Source organism: Drosophila hydei, unplaced genomic scaffold, assembly GCF_003285905.1.
Source record: "Drosophila hydei strain 15085-1641.00,03,60 unplaced genomic scaffold, DhydRS2 tig00000290-arrow-arrow-pilon, whole genome shotgun sequence".
NCBI classification, from domain to species: domain Eukaryota; kingdom Metazoa; phylum Arthropoda; class Insecta; order Diptera; family Drosophilidae; genus Drosophila; species Drosophila hydei.
Genome location: NW_022045704.1, coordinates 975076 through 987839, shown reverse-complemented (window position 1 = coordinate 987839; position 12764 = coordinate 975076). Strand labels below are relative to the sequence as shown.

The window sequence follows — 12764 nt, the reverse complement described above, 5'->3', positions numbered from 1 at the left end:
CCTTCATATACCCTACGAATTATGTATATATACATTTGATATTTGTTAAATATATTTTTTAGCTCACTTAACTGAAAGTCCTTTATAGGGTATGTCACAGTCGTATGTTCTCTTTTAGGCGTTAATTGCTGTATTCACAAGCTAATTGCTTTTGTTAGCAGTGCATTTTGTCTTGCGGTGTTTGGTTTCTGCATTTTTCATTTGTAAATTGACAAATTATAAGCAATTATATTTAATTTGATTTGCAGACAAAGTCACACGACAGCCGCTGCGCATTTTGTCAGACAATTTCATTAGTAACAATTGCCGCTGGTTAACGGGCTGCGCCTTCCTGACCCCAAGCAATTTGATTAAAACTCCTCCGGTACTGCGTGAAATGTTTTGTACACATATTTTACATGATTACCAAATGTACAAACGAATCACAACTTCAAGTCGGTTGGATGTGTCGTAAAAGTAAAAATAAGTTCATTTTTTGGGCTTCAAATTGAGCATACGCAGCGTTGGCAACGGACATAGAGTTCGAGACCGGAAACTAGCGGAAATCATTAGACCCTGACTTGAAGCGCTTCTGCTTTTACTGCTGTTGCCATAAGAAGTTTAGTTTACAGTGGCATCAAGTCACACAAAGCTCAACAAACTATGACAACTGTCTATTATTCAATATAAAAAAAAAATATATAAAAGGAGCGATATTTGGTGAGATTTTTATAGATATTTTGTTTGACTCAGTATCTGAAGGGTAAAATATGCATTTCTACCCACTGTGCACAGTGTGCTGCTGTCGTTCTCAACGGCCTTTGTTCTGCTCAGATATATTTTTGCTTGCCCCACACACACACACACATACATACACGCAAAAGGCATGGATGCGCCCCAAGAGACATTATTGTTATTGCTGCCTGTTGTTGTTGTTGTTGTTGTTAGCTTGGTTGTTAGTAGTTAGCAGCTTATGCTCGCAACTACTCAAATATCCGGAATCATTATTATAAAAATCTAGCTGGCAGCGGATGCACTGGGCCAGGAAGTAATTAAAGCACTGCACATAATTGGTAAGTTACAAGCAGAGTACATTAAACTGCTTGATGGCTTAGAGAACGAGCGAAAAGTTGTGCGCAAGCAGCGAAAAAAGTTGTCAGAATCAGGTAACATTAATTAAATTAAGTAAGTGTGAACAGCAGGGAATCTTTTTACGTTTGGGTTACGAGTAAAAAATGAAGCCTACATTCTAGACACGACCTTAAAAAATAGACCCTAATAAAATCAACAGAGGTGACAGCACGGCGTATACACGACGTGCCAATGAGATGCCCAGCTCCGCTCAGTTGCCAGCTGCCAGTTGCCGGCGTCAGTAAAAAATAAAAACCAGATAAAAATCAAATTAACAAGCGAAGCGAGCGCACGAAAAAAATTTGTTGCACAAGTAAATAAAGCTGCCCCAGTTAAACGCGCCAACTGATAAAGTAAAAAAAAAAATGCTAGGGTCTCTGATGCTGCATCAGGACACATCTGACTGCGACTGAGCCAGCAGGCAGGCTGCTAGACGTTTCTAGTTTGTCGTATGGACAGAACCAATTTATATTTATGTATATGCAAACATTTGTTGTTGTTGCTGCTGCTGATTGCGAGCAAAATGAATTCAGCTGCTGAGAAAGGACAGTGGACTAAGGCCAGACGCAGAGCAGGCAGTGTGTGCATAAAAGTCCAATTTTACAATGACCGAAAGGACATTTATAAAGGTAAAATTTAATGACGTTGACCGTTGTGAAAATATAGGGCCGGCAGATAAAAAATCAGGTGAATTAAATGAACCAACCAGAAGACAAGGCTGGCGAAACGTGTCCGTAATCTGTTTAAAAGCGGTGCCTTGCCTCCGCCCAGCGGCATCAAAATTAACGGCAGCGAATTTATAATGTAATTGACAAGCCAACTGACGGCAGCTGCGACGCCAGTTATTAAAGCATACAAATATTCAGCATTAAATGAAAATAAAGCAGCGCAGCCAAGCGTCAACGAGCACAAGCACGAGCCCCGCCAAATGGACACATTCGCGCTTTCGTCCTGTCGCTTTTCGCTTTTCGCTCAGCGTAATTGCTCTCCACGGAGGGCTTAGCGCGAGCGAGTGTATGTGTGTGTGAGCTTGCATGTGTTGTTGTCAATGGTTTATTTGCGTTTATCGCGAACATTTCTTTCGGGCGCTTTCGTCCTGTTAATATGCCAATTTACATATACATTATTTTAACTGCACAAGCGACCAAATGAATCCCTCGAATTATTTGTCATTTTCAGCATGATGAGCGCTGCTCAGCCATTTTGCACGCTTATCACTTAATTGCATTGTACTTAAGCGCTGAGCAAAGTTAAATTTAAATGTCAGTTGGGGTCGAGAAGGCTCTAAGCCAAATACTTGCAGCCATAACAATTAGTAGCAATTGCTACTCGTCGTTGCGCTCAGCGCTGCAAGCAGTTTCACTTTCTCGAGTGGCGACGACTGTAGCAACAGCGTCTGATGTCTGGCAGCTACCTGGTGGCATCATTGCAAAGGTAAACATTAAACGTAACTCTCATCACGGCAGCGGCTGAGCATGAGCGAGCCGGAAGCACAGCAACGTACACATGCGAAAATTTCACTTTCTAGCTCCAGCTTACATACGTATGTGGCACACAGCGACAACAACAAAGAGTGTTGTGACAACAATGCGTCGGCGAGTCGCTGAGGGGCAAAGGCAAAAACCAGCTCCCATCTCTTGTTAGCCTGTAGTCTTAGCTATGTGGGTATTGTGATGCCGATGAGGATGCCGCCGCTTACAGCCACTCCTAAAGCAACGGAATTGTGCAAGAGTTTTGTCCAACAACATCATGTTTGCCAAAGACTTGCAGCAGATGCCCACCATGAGATGAGCAACTCAATACGAACATCTCATTTGTATTTCTTCTATGAAACAAAATGAGCTCATTATTTTCAATTGATTACATTACGGGTGTTTCCTTCATTAACAAAGTGTTCTTGATTGAATCACATCCAATGGAATATCAATTAATACGATGAGCATGTTACCGTTATTCACAAGTTTACTTGACTCAGAGAGAGGACATGAGTTTCTTTATGTAACACGCAGCAGCACAACGACAAAGTGCCCGTCATACCGCACTTTGGCACAGTACAGTGCCAAACACCTAACATGACAGAGGAAAAAAATGAACGAACAACAACTACCATCAATCGCATCTTCTGTCGCATGAATGCTTGACTGAGGAGTGGCAAACAGCTATGCGCATTTGTGTGAGTGAAGACCGCACAGCTGCCCCTTGCCTAGCGCCTGTGGGGCATGTGGGTAATAAATAGCTGTAGCAAGTTTCCTTCTGATGCAATTCAAGTGCATTGCTTTTCACTGCATGACTGACCGAATGCTTGGTTGACTGAATGAATGCGTGTACAGTAGGTGGCTGAGTGAGTGGCCAGTGTGTGCCTGTTGTCTGCCAGCAGCAAGGGTAACCAGCGAATCAATAAAAAACAACAGGCCACCGATCAACCCAGAGCAATTCCAACTGCAATCTCAAATAGTCTTGGGGCTGACAGGCGTCGAATGCAAATCACATAGCTTTTTTGCGCGTTGTGCTGAATTACAATCCAGACTTTTACTTTGTGAAGGCCCAAGGCCACCTCGATGATATTGATTTGCTGTCATTATTGTTAGTTTTTGTGGCATGAGAGCCCTTTACGAGCAGCACCACGAGCTGGTGCGCCCAAAGGCAGACAGCAGAAAACTTTTAGCAATCGCGGCGCGTGTGAAAATATCTAACACCGAGTGTATGACTCCTGCGGACTATCCTTGGGCGGGAGTCGCAGCTACGAAATTTGAATTTACGCGATTTACTCGAAACGCTAAATTGAAATTGTTATTTGTTGAGCCAAGGCATATGGCCAGCATAGCATAAAAAGTTCGCGGTTCCACATGGCCCCCGGCACCCAAACACACAGGCACCCAGAGACTGCTCTAATTTAAAGTCCAATATACATATAGTTCAAAGCACTTTCAATTTTGTTGTTCCTCTGCGGCAGTAATTGACTTTGGCCAATGAGATTTGCATGCTGATGGCATTTTCAGCAGCTGAGTTTTAATTGTGTCCCACGAATTTGGAGCAGCACAAGCTGTCCCTTATACTCGTAGCCGAAGTCATTTGGTCGTTGGCTAGCTAAAATAAAGGCAAACGAATTCAATTGTCAGTTCATCTGTCAATTTGTTTGTTTGGCTAGCTGCAACTGGACAGCTGTGAAGGGAGGACGGTGGCAAGGCAAGGCAGGTGCATGGCAAACATGCCAAAACACAAAATGCTTTTAATGTGACGCGCAACTTGCAACAAAATTGCAGTCACCTCAGCCAGCAGCGAAAAGGAAAGACAGACAACAGACAACAGGCAACAGGGCGGCAGTAGCCCAACTGACGTCTGTCAGTCGGCCGGACTGGCTGACAAACTGAGTTGACTCAAGTCGCGGATAAGTTCAAAAGTTCGTTGTCGCTTGTGTAAACAAATTATTTGTTTAAGTTGCTTTCCTGTCAAGGTAATTGGCCACGCGAGCTAGCCAGCAAAAAGGCAAAGTATTCGATAGCTAAAACGTCAACAATACCCTATAAAATCATTTGATATGGAGAAATCTAAGCTGTGTTTGTATAGTTTACTCTTAAGAAAAGCTTGACACAGAGCCAATGTCCATTCAGCAGAATACCCTATGAAATTGTATTATTGCCATGTTATGAAGCCCAAAGGGAAATCGATTAGATGTTAGATGGTAAGTCAACTTTCCATGCTCGAAACACGTTTTCCTCCTTTTGTTTGCAACGCAAATTATCGACTTGTCGTTCAGCTGTTGTTGTGTAAGGATCCATTTGCAATCCCCTGCACACCCTAATTAAGTAAAATGAGACCTGAACTGTTGCCGGTCTGCCATAATTAGTTCACAATACAAATCTATGGGCAGTCGGAATGACAACTGCCAACAGAGGGCTGCCAAATGTGCATACACGAATAGAGCGCAGTTGATTAGGCGCTCAGAAAATCGAATCGAGCTGAAAACACGTTCCCATCAATCAAATTAACTGATATTGATGGTGTACCTTTTATTACAATGGCCCAATCTCATTGTTTGAATGGTTCCTTTCAATTACACAAACAGCCGCGCTTTGTGTAGCTGTGGAAATTATATTGTTGCCTAAGCGGCCATTACGCCCAGCGTAACGATTTGCGGAGCTCCTGTGGTGTAGCCCTTTTGGTCTGGCATTTATTTTGGCGTAACCTCAGCTTGAACGTCCTTTTGAAGCGCCAATAAATCATTGTTATCCGAAAATTAAAATGCTACGTTCTTCAAATGAATTGTTTTTCAAGCCAAACAATTCAGTCACTTAAATTTATTAAATGTTGAATCAATCAGGCATTATATTAATTTATTATGCTGGAATTCTCGAACTAAGGCGGACTTAACATTTTTTAAACAACAAACTATAAATATCTGTATTTACACATAAAATGTCATTCTGTTTGCAGGACTTTTGTTATTTGTAAGCTCTGAACAATTTATGGTATTTATACATTTGCACAATGGGCCTTTTGGCTGGCGAAACATGCCCAGGCTTTCTCATTGTTAAATATTTGGCTCATTAAAGTGATGGAATAAAGCAAAGCATGTCCCTTTTTGCAGCGGAGCCTAAAAGGATAAAAGATATGAGGGGATTAAAGCCCATTTACGGACAACGGAAAGCAGTCTGATTTCAGCTTTACATATTTACATTGAATTGAATTGTAGGCGGAGTTCGTTGGGCTGGGCCCATATAAAGGGCATATTGAATGCGTGACTAAGTTAGTTAGACCATGGCCGAAGCAAATCAGGTGGGCGTCGCTCTGTGTGGGAGGGTTGTAACATTTTCCAATCAATTGAATTTCAATTTGCATAATTTTTGGAATGTCAAAGTAATGTGCATATATGAAATTCAATTATTTTCCATTGAATTGAGCTGGAGACATTGAAAGTGGACTACAACGAAAGTGGACAAAGGGAAACCAATCCAGGCAGTCAGCCAGCCAGCCTCGCCCCGCCCGTCCCTCTGAATAATATTTGCACACGCACACAAATATACGGACTGGACAAACATTTTTGCACATTTGCATGACTGTAGTTTGTGGCCCAAGCGGCCGTTCCAGGGCAACGAGTGACCCCAAACTAACCTAAAACTCAAAAACGTAGAAAATGGCAACATTCGACTGCGGACTGGGACTCGAGCGGGAATGTTGAAGCATAGAAAGCAATAAAAAGAATGACATTTTTCATTGGGTCACTTCGTTCTGCTTCTTTGCCACAAAAAACTAGCAGAAGAAATAAAAAACTTGAATACAACTTGACATTTAAATACCCTTGAATAGGAAAAGCTTTCACTAGAATTATGAACGATGCAAATAAATACTTAATATTATTCCTTGTAAAATCAGTCAGATATAAATATATTGATATATATTCCAGACCTCCTCAATCTGTGTTTCTTTTAAGCTTTTCACACGACAAACTCCTTTGAAAACAAAAGGGTAAACTGTATTTACTATACTCTTTTTCCCATTTCCCATTTCCCATTTTCTTTTTATTTGTATTTGCTTCCTTTTTTTTTGTTTTGGTATCATTTCTTTGACCAAGAGAAATGTACAAAACACGCAAAGCTGTCCGCAGGCAACGCCGTTGTCCTTGTGTCCTGCGGGCCAACCCATTTAAAAATAATTTTCTCGTCTGCTACGTTAAAAAAAGGGCAAGTCACAAGCTTTACTTTCGGTTTTTGTGGGCGCGCGAGTCGTAAAAATTTAATTAAAAAATTATTTCGCTTGCAGTAAAAATCAACACTTCGCAATGCTCGAACAGCGATAGCCGCCAGCAGGCAGCCAAATAATGATTAGGCTCGACTGGCAGCAGACGCTCAAAGTGAAAAAGCTTTTCCAGCTGCCACGCCCATTAGCTGAGGCGAAATGTGCGAATAATGTGCATGGGGACAATGGACAACGGGCATTTATAGGCTGTTATACTCTCCTTGCCAGTGCTCATGTGTCAAGCCAACAAAATTATGATGACGACTTTTATTGGGTTAGCAGCCATTGTCTGTCACCGTCCTTGCCAGAGCCTGCCGCTCTTGGCGGGGCTGTCTGAACTGCCTTCTTGAGCGAGTCAATAAAAAATCAGTAAATCCCTGTCGACATAGGCTCAAGGATTATTATTGCTACTTTATGACGGTCTATATTTGTGCGCTGGCGCAAATTCAGAAGGATAAATACACAAGTTGTGGCGGCGCCGTTAAGCAACTGTCAAGTGACTTGTCATTTCTATCGATAGTGATCCAGTCTTAAATTGGCTTGAAGAAGTAACCAATGGAATGAAATGGTTAACTCTATAAGCTATAATAAACATCTTAAGCAAAAGCTTGACAAAGCTTAAGATTTATCTACTTAGTGAGTCAAGAGCTAAATTCATTTTCACTGCAGTTAAACATCAACAAACATCCGCTTTAATGATAACACAATGAAATTAACATGCTTTAACGAAGATAAGACACAAATGAAAGAAATGCAACCAAATTCTCACGCTAATTATGCGCTGACAAAGGAACAAGTCTGTCTTCAATCCTAATGCTAATGAAGAGGCGGCCGCGGCCTCCAGCTGTGGCTCTTGGCTCAATTATGGCGACGCTTCAATGCCGGCCCCTATAAAATTAGCATATTCTTTTTTTTTTTGGCAAAACACTTCTTGTAGCTTTTCATGTTTTGAAACATTCGACATGCTAAATACGTTGACACCTTTTTGGAGGGAGGCCGAAGCGAGTACCAGAAACACTCGCGCTGCTAATTGCGAGCGGGCGGCTCAACAACGGCTTAATTACATTGTTTGTTGCTGTTGTAATTTCAGCTGACCTTTTGGTGTGGCATGACCATTTGAGCTCATTTGCATAATTGTATAGAATTAATTTATTTAAATTTTTTTTGACAATTTTCACGTAGAATTTGCATACGAAATTGCAGCATCAATGTGTGCAGCAAAACATTCATCATTAGCAAATACCAATCTAAGCTAAAACGACGAAACTTTTAGCAATATTAGAGCAAATGTTAGTTAGTAACAACTACAAAAAAAAAGTGCTGAAACTAAAGTTTCGAGCGCAATATTTGCGCATCAAATTAGTTTTCTCGCACACGTTTTCAATTTTCGGCGCTGTAAAAGTTTTGTTAACAACAAGTTTCTCAGAGAAAGACCGAGAGAGAGAGACATACAAGAATATAGGTCAGAAGTCAGGTACGCCTTAAAATGGGTCAAAAAGTTAACAAATTTAAAAATCATTAGATAAGGAAAAAGATTTGTATCTAGTTTCACAAGCAATCAATACCCAAATCAGCTTAAGCCACACGTAATACATTTAAACTAAAAGCAAACCATAAATTGCATGCAAATATTGGGTAAATAAACTTTTGAGGAAACATTTGCAATCACACAAAAAGCAGTTGGCTTCCATTGGCTGGGCATACGTTGCGTATGTGTAACTTTGTTATGACAGCTCAAATATTTACCAATTCGTCTGTTTACTTAGGCAGCTGCTGCTAGCCTAAACTGGCTGATAAACATAGAGACAGCCGATTCACCTTTGTTTGCTATAGATTTCTATTAACTTGCAGTTTCCATACTGTTAATAGTATAATTGCATTTAAATAAAATGAAAATTACTTTTTATGCCTGACTGTGAAAGTCGGCTAATTGTTGTTTTAATTGTGATATCCGATTAAATGCTACAAATGGTGTTGGCATTAAGAGATAACAGCCTACACACATATTTGTCCATAGGCCTGCTACATCACATATTTAACGAGCCTGCTATCTACGACCTTACAAACGACTGTCATTTAAATATGATTATTGCAAATGTATTCCGAATAGTAAATATTTGTTTGGCTGAACGAACATATGATATATATTTAACAATCGTTAAATTTGTTACACATTTCGATTAGCCCAAGTCTTTGATTGAATAGCTTGAAAATTTACCGATTCCATTTTCTAAGAACTTTTCATGCCAGAGGTCACTCAGACTGCATTTGGTAACTGTGCAAACAGACAAATATTTATCAAAGTTATTTGGTATTTATTTAGCATACAAGACACTTGAGCAAATGTACTTAATTCCATTGTCCATGCGCAATTTTTATCTGTCCCTGACATGCTAATGCCTTTGCTGATACACTGCAAAGCCCCTGCGATTACAAGCGGCCCGGCTCAGGACCGGGCGTATAGCAAATAAATTTGCCAGTTAAATGATAAAAAATTGCTTTTAAGGCAAGCACTCAAATCATAAGTAGCACATGACCAATAGCACAATGCAATTCTATATTCGTATCTAATTATCAGCCTGTTGCTTATTAAATAAAGAGTGTGAATCAAGCAGGCAAATAGGCAAGTACAAGTTTCTCAGATAAGTCTTTACAGCTGAGAGACATTTGCAAGATCATATTTATCTGTTTTCTAGATAAGAGAGAAACAACTGTGGGAACTACCCAAGCTGCGACTTATGCTGATAGCGCGACAAAGCCAGTTGACGTCAATTCTCTGATAAGTAGTCGTAAGTAAGTGTTGCAAAATAACGTATTCACAGCATTGTTTGGCCGCTTTTACTCACCCACTTCACTCCACCGCACGGCGATTGTCTGCAAAGAGAACAAAAAACAAAAACTTGATTAATATGCAAATGCCTGGCAATTTGATTAACTGCTCAACCCAGTTTTTCTTTAAAGCCCGCACGCTTCCGCTAACAAAAGCCAGCAAAATGCTACGAAAGCCACAAAAGCGAGCTTCGTGCACTTGACGTTGCTTATACAATCAGTCAGAGTGAGTCACAGGCAGACAGACTTGGAGTTAAAGACCAAAATCTAGTGTCGCTTGAAATGTGCAAAACAATTTAGAGCAAAAGCAGGCAAGAAGTCAGAGCAGATATTCAAGTCAAGACCAAGCCCCCCATGTCGCACTCGCACTCTTTTTGCCAGTTTGACAAATGTCACAATCGGCTTAATGGCCATTGCTTAACCAAAAGCAATGGGCAAATGTTTAAAGTGCAATCCATAAGATGGCTTCACGGCTTGTAACGTGCACCTAACTAATTAAGACGGCTGAATTGTGAGTTATGGGTCAGCCTTTTCAACTGCTCGCACGCACACACATACATGAGTGAGTACACACCTACAATACATATACGCGTCTGAGTACACAATCACTGAAGGCACTTTATGTTAAGCTGCTTAGTTGTTAATTGAATTAGTTTACAAGTGAGGCAAGGCGTTCTTCGCCTTTGGCTCAACGTATTGCTAACTGGCGCATAAAATGCACTCATCCCATATACCAATAAACACAAACACACACAAACTCACACTCACACATTCGCAGCTGAACAAGCACCCACAAGTACAATCACACTTGCACTTGATACACAATTAGATTCTTTGTTGCTGCAACTACGGCTGGCCGCAAAGCCAAACAATTTTTATTCGTTATGCGGCTGCCGCTCTTAATCTGCTGTTGCAATTCTCTTTGCCTTAGTTTTTAATGAACATTTAATTGTTTGCATCTTAGCTGCAGACAAATTCCGCCTTACAGACGGCGAAGAGTGACTCAGTTGCGAGTTGCAGCTGTTTACATAATTGAACTATCGTTGGGTTTTAAGTAAATTGTTTAATTAAGTCATTAAAATGCCATAAAAATAATTAGCAGGCCTAGACGGAAGTTTGTGGCTGCTGGGACCCAGCCCGACTAGCTAGCTACCAACCCAAATGAGCAAAAGTTCAAATGGCTTTTGACATGCGACTCTTGCAGTTAATGAGCTGAAATATGTATCGTGGGGTGGTCGGCTCAAGAGCACAGAGCAGACCAAGGTTAAAGGCTGTTGAGTAACGCTAATACAAATTCGTGAGAGCCATTTCATATTTTATATAAAACTAAATTAGTTGATTAAATATACAAGCTTTAAGCATGGCGTGATACTTAATATATTAATGATGTTTCACTTAATCATTAGACGTCAAATGCGTGGCACACGAACAAACAGCTCCAGAGTCCATATTGACAAAAATATCAACGAAAATTAAAAGAAAACAACAACGGCACACTGTCACCATGACAATAATTGATAACATTATCATTAATTCAAATAACGCAGAGCAAGAGAAATCCATTTACCAGGAAAGTCAAACAATGGACCGAACGGAGTTCAGTTTAGTATGCAAAGGCATCAACTGTCTTCCAGGCCTAAGTAGATATAACGCTCTACACGGAGGGCAAGGCTAATGATTGTGACGATGTTCCGAGGCAGCTGCAATGACAGCAACTTAATTGTAAATATTATTCAAAAAGCTAATAAAATGATGATTAACTTGTCTAACTTGACTCAGCGACCATCCAATCAATTATCACTTGTTCGTTATTAATTACAGCTCAAAGTCAAAAGCAAAATAATTTAAACTGATAAAGGAATTCAACGCGAGTAGCTCTTGCTTAATGATGCCCAACATAATACTCCCATTCATGGGAATATCTATTTCAAAATGAAATCAAATTGACAAAATTCAAAATTCAATCTGAATATGTCGAACACAACTTTCTGAATGTCACTAAGAACAAAAATCGATGTGCTATACAGGTAGTCCACCGTGACTCGTATGACTCACATGTAGGACAAATTTAATTTGTTCGAGCAACGTTCTGGAAAAACAATTTAAGCTCGAAGCAGAAAAAAATTAAAATCTGCACACACTAATAACAATAAAATAACGAATGGCAAAAACTAGAAAGGTTATATATATAACAATTCCGAGAAAATAAAAAAAAAAAAAATAAAAAGCATTTACCCACACGCACGCTTTTTGCTTGTTTTCGCCGGCTTGCAACAAAATTGCAATGTCAATCATAGTTGCTACATCTGCCAGGGATGATAGTAAAAACAAAATAAATGGAATTCAATATTATTCAAGCTATTTCAATTGTTACAGCTAACAGATTTAATTGAATAAATAAAAATCAGTTTAAACTTGTCATGGCTTTTATGTTGACAACTTTCCATAGGTGAAAAGTTGGTTAAAGTCAACGCAGCTGTTGTTTGTGTTTGGCCATTTTCCTATTGTTTCGGTCGTTTTGAAAAAAACAGGCTAGAATGAGGCAAAACTATTCTCATTCTCATGAGCTCGATTTTCTAAAGACTTTAATTGTGAGTGTTTTACTCCCAGTTCTGAGCTCTTCGCCTGCTATTCCCGTCTATTGCGTCAACTTTCGCTACACTAATTGAACTTTCATTGAAACTTTATCCCCATTAGAAAGTAAGAAAAATCAGAACCGTGAGCTTCTGTAGAAATCTCGACTGCTTGAAAATGAAATTAAAGAGCAACAGCAACGGCGAATCCCCGATGAAATGATTAGTTAGCTGCGTTCCGCTTTGTGCTCGATTTCTTCTTGCCTCTATTCACAATTCAATTGAAATCAAATTAAATGAAATGCAATTATTTTATCATCATTTGGCCAATACAGTAATTGGGTTAAGTGTGCTGCCGCTTATCAGCTTGACTGCCTTTGAACATTGACTAATCAATGAGCCACGGCCCTGTTTGTGCCATGTACTTCAAATTAATTAGCTCAGGCAGGGATCGTCTCGCACTCGTTGGTCTAATTTAATTGATATGGCGCTCAAAATCTATTTTTTTCTTGCTAT

The 12764-nt window shown here is 40.0% G+C and overlaps 1 protein-coding gene across 4 annotated transcripts in view; it reads right to left on the bottom strand.

Annotated features, from left to right (window-relative positions):
• Nucleotides 1-12764, bottom strand: part of LOC111605570 (extracellular serine/threonine protein CG31145) — a 59223-nt gene that overhangs the window by 34802 nt on the left and 11657 nt on the right. For all 4 annotated transcript variants that reach the window (XM_023324148.2, XM_023324150.2, XM_023324151.2 and 1 more), the window contains exon 3: nucleotides 9693-9720. The gene's annotated coding sequence lies outside the window, so the exon portion shown is untranslated. The remainder of the gene's footprint in view (nucleotides 1-9692; nucleotides 9721-12764) is intronic.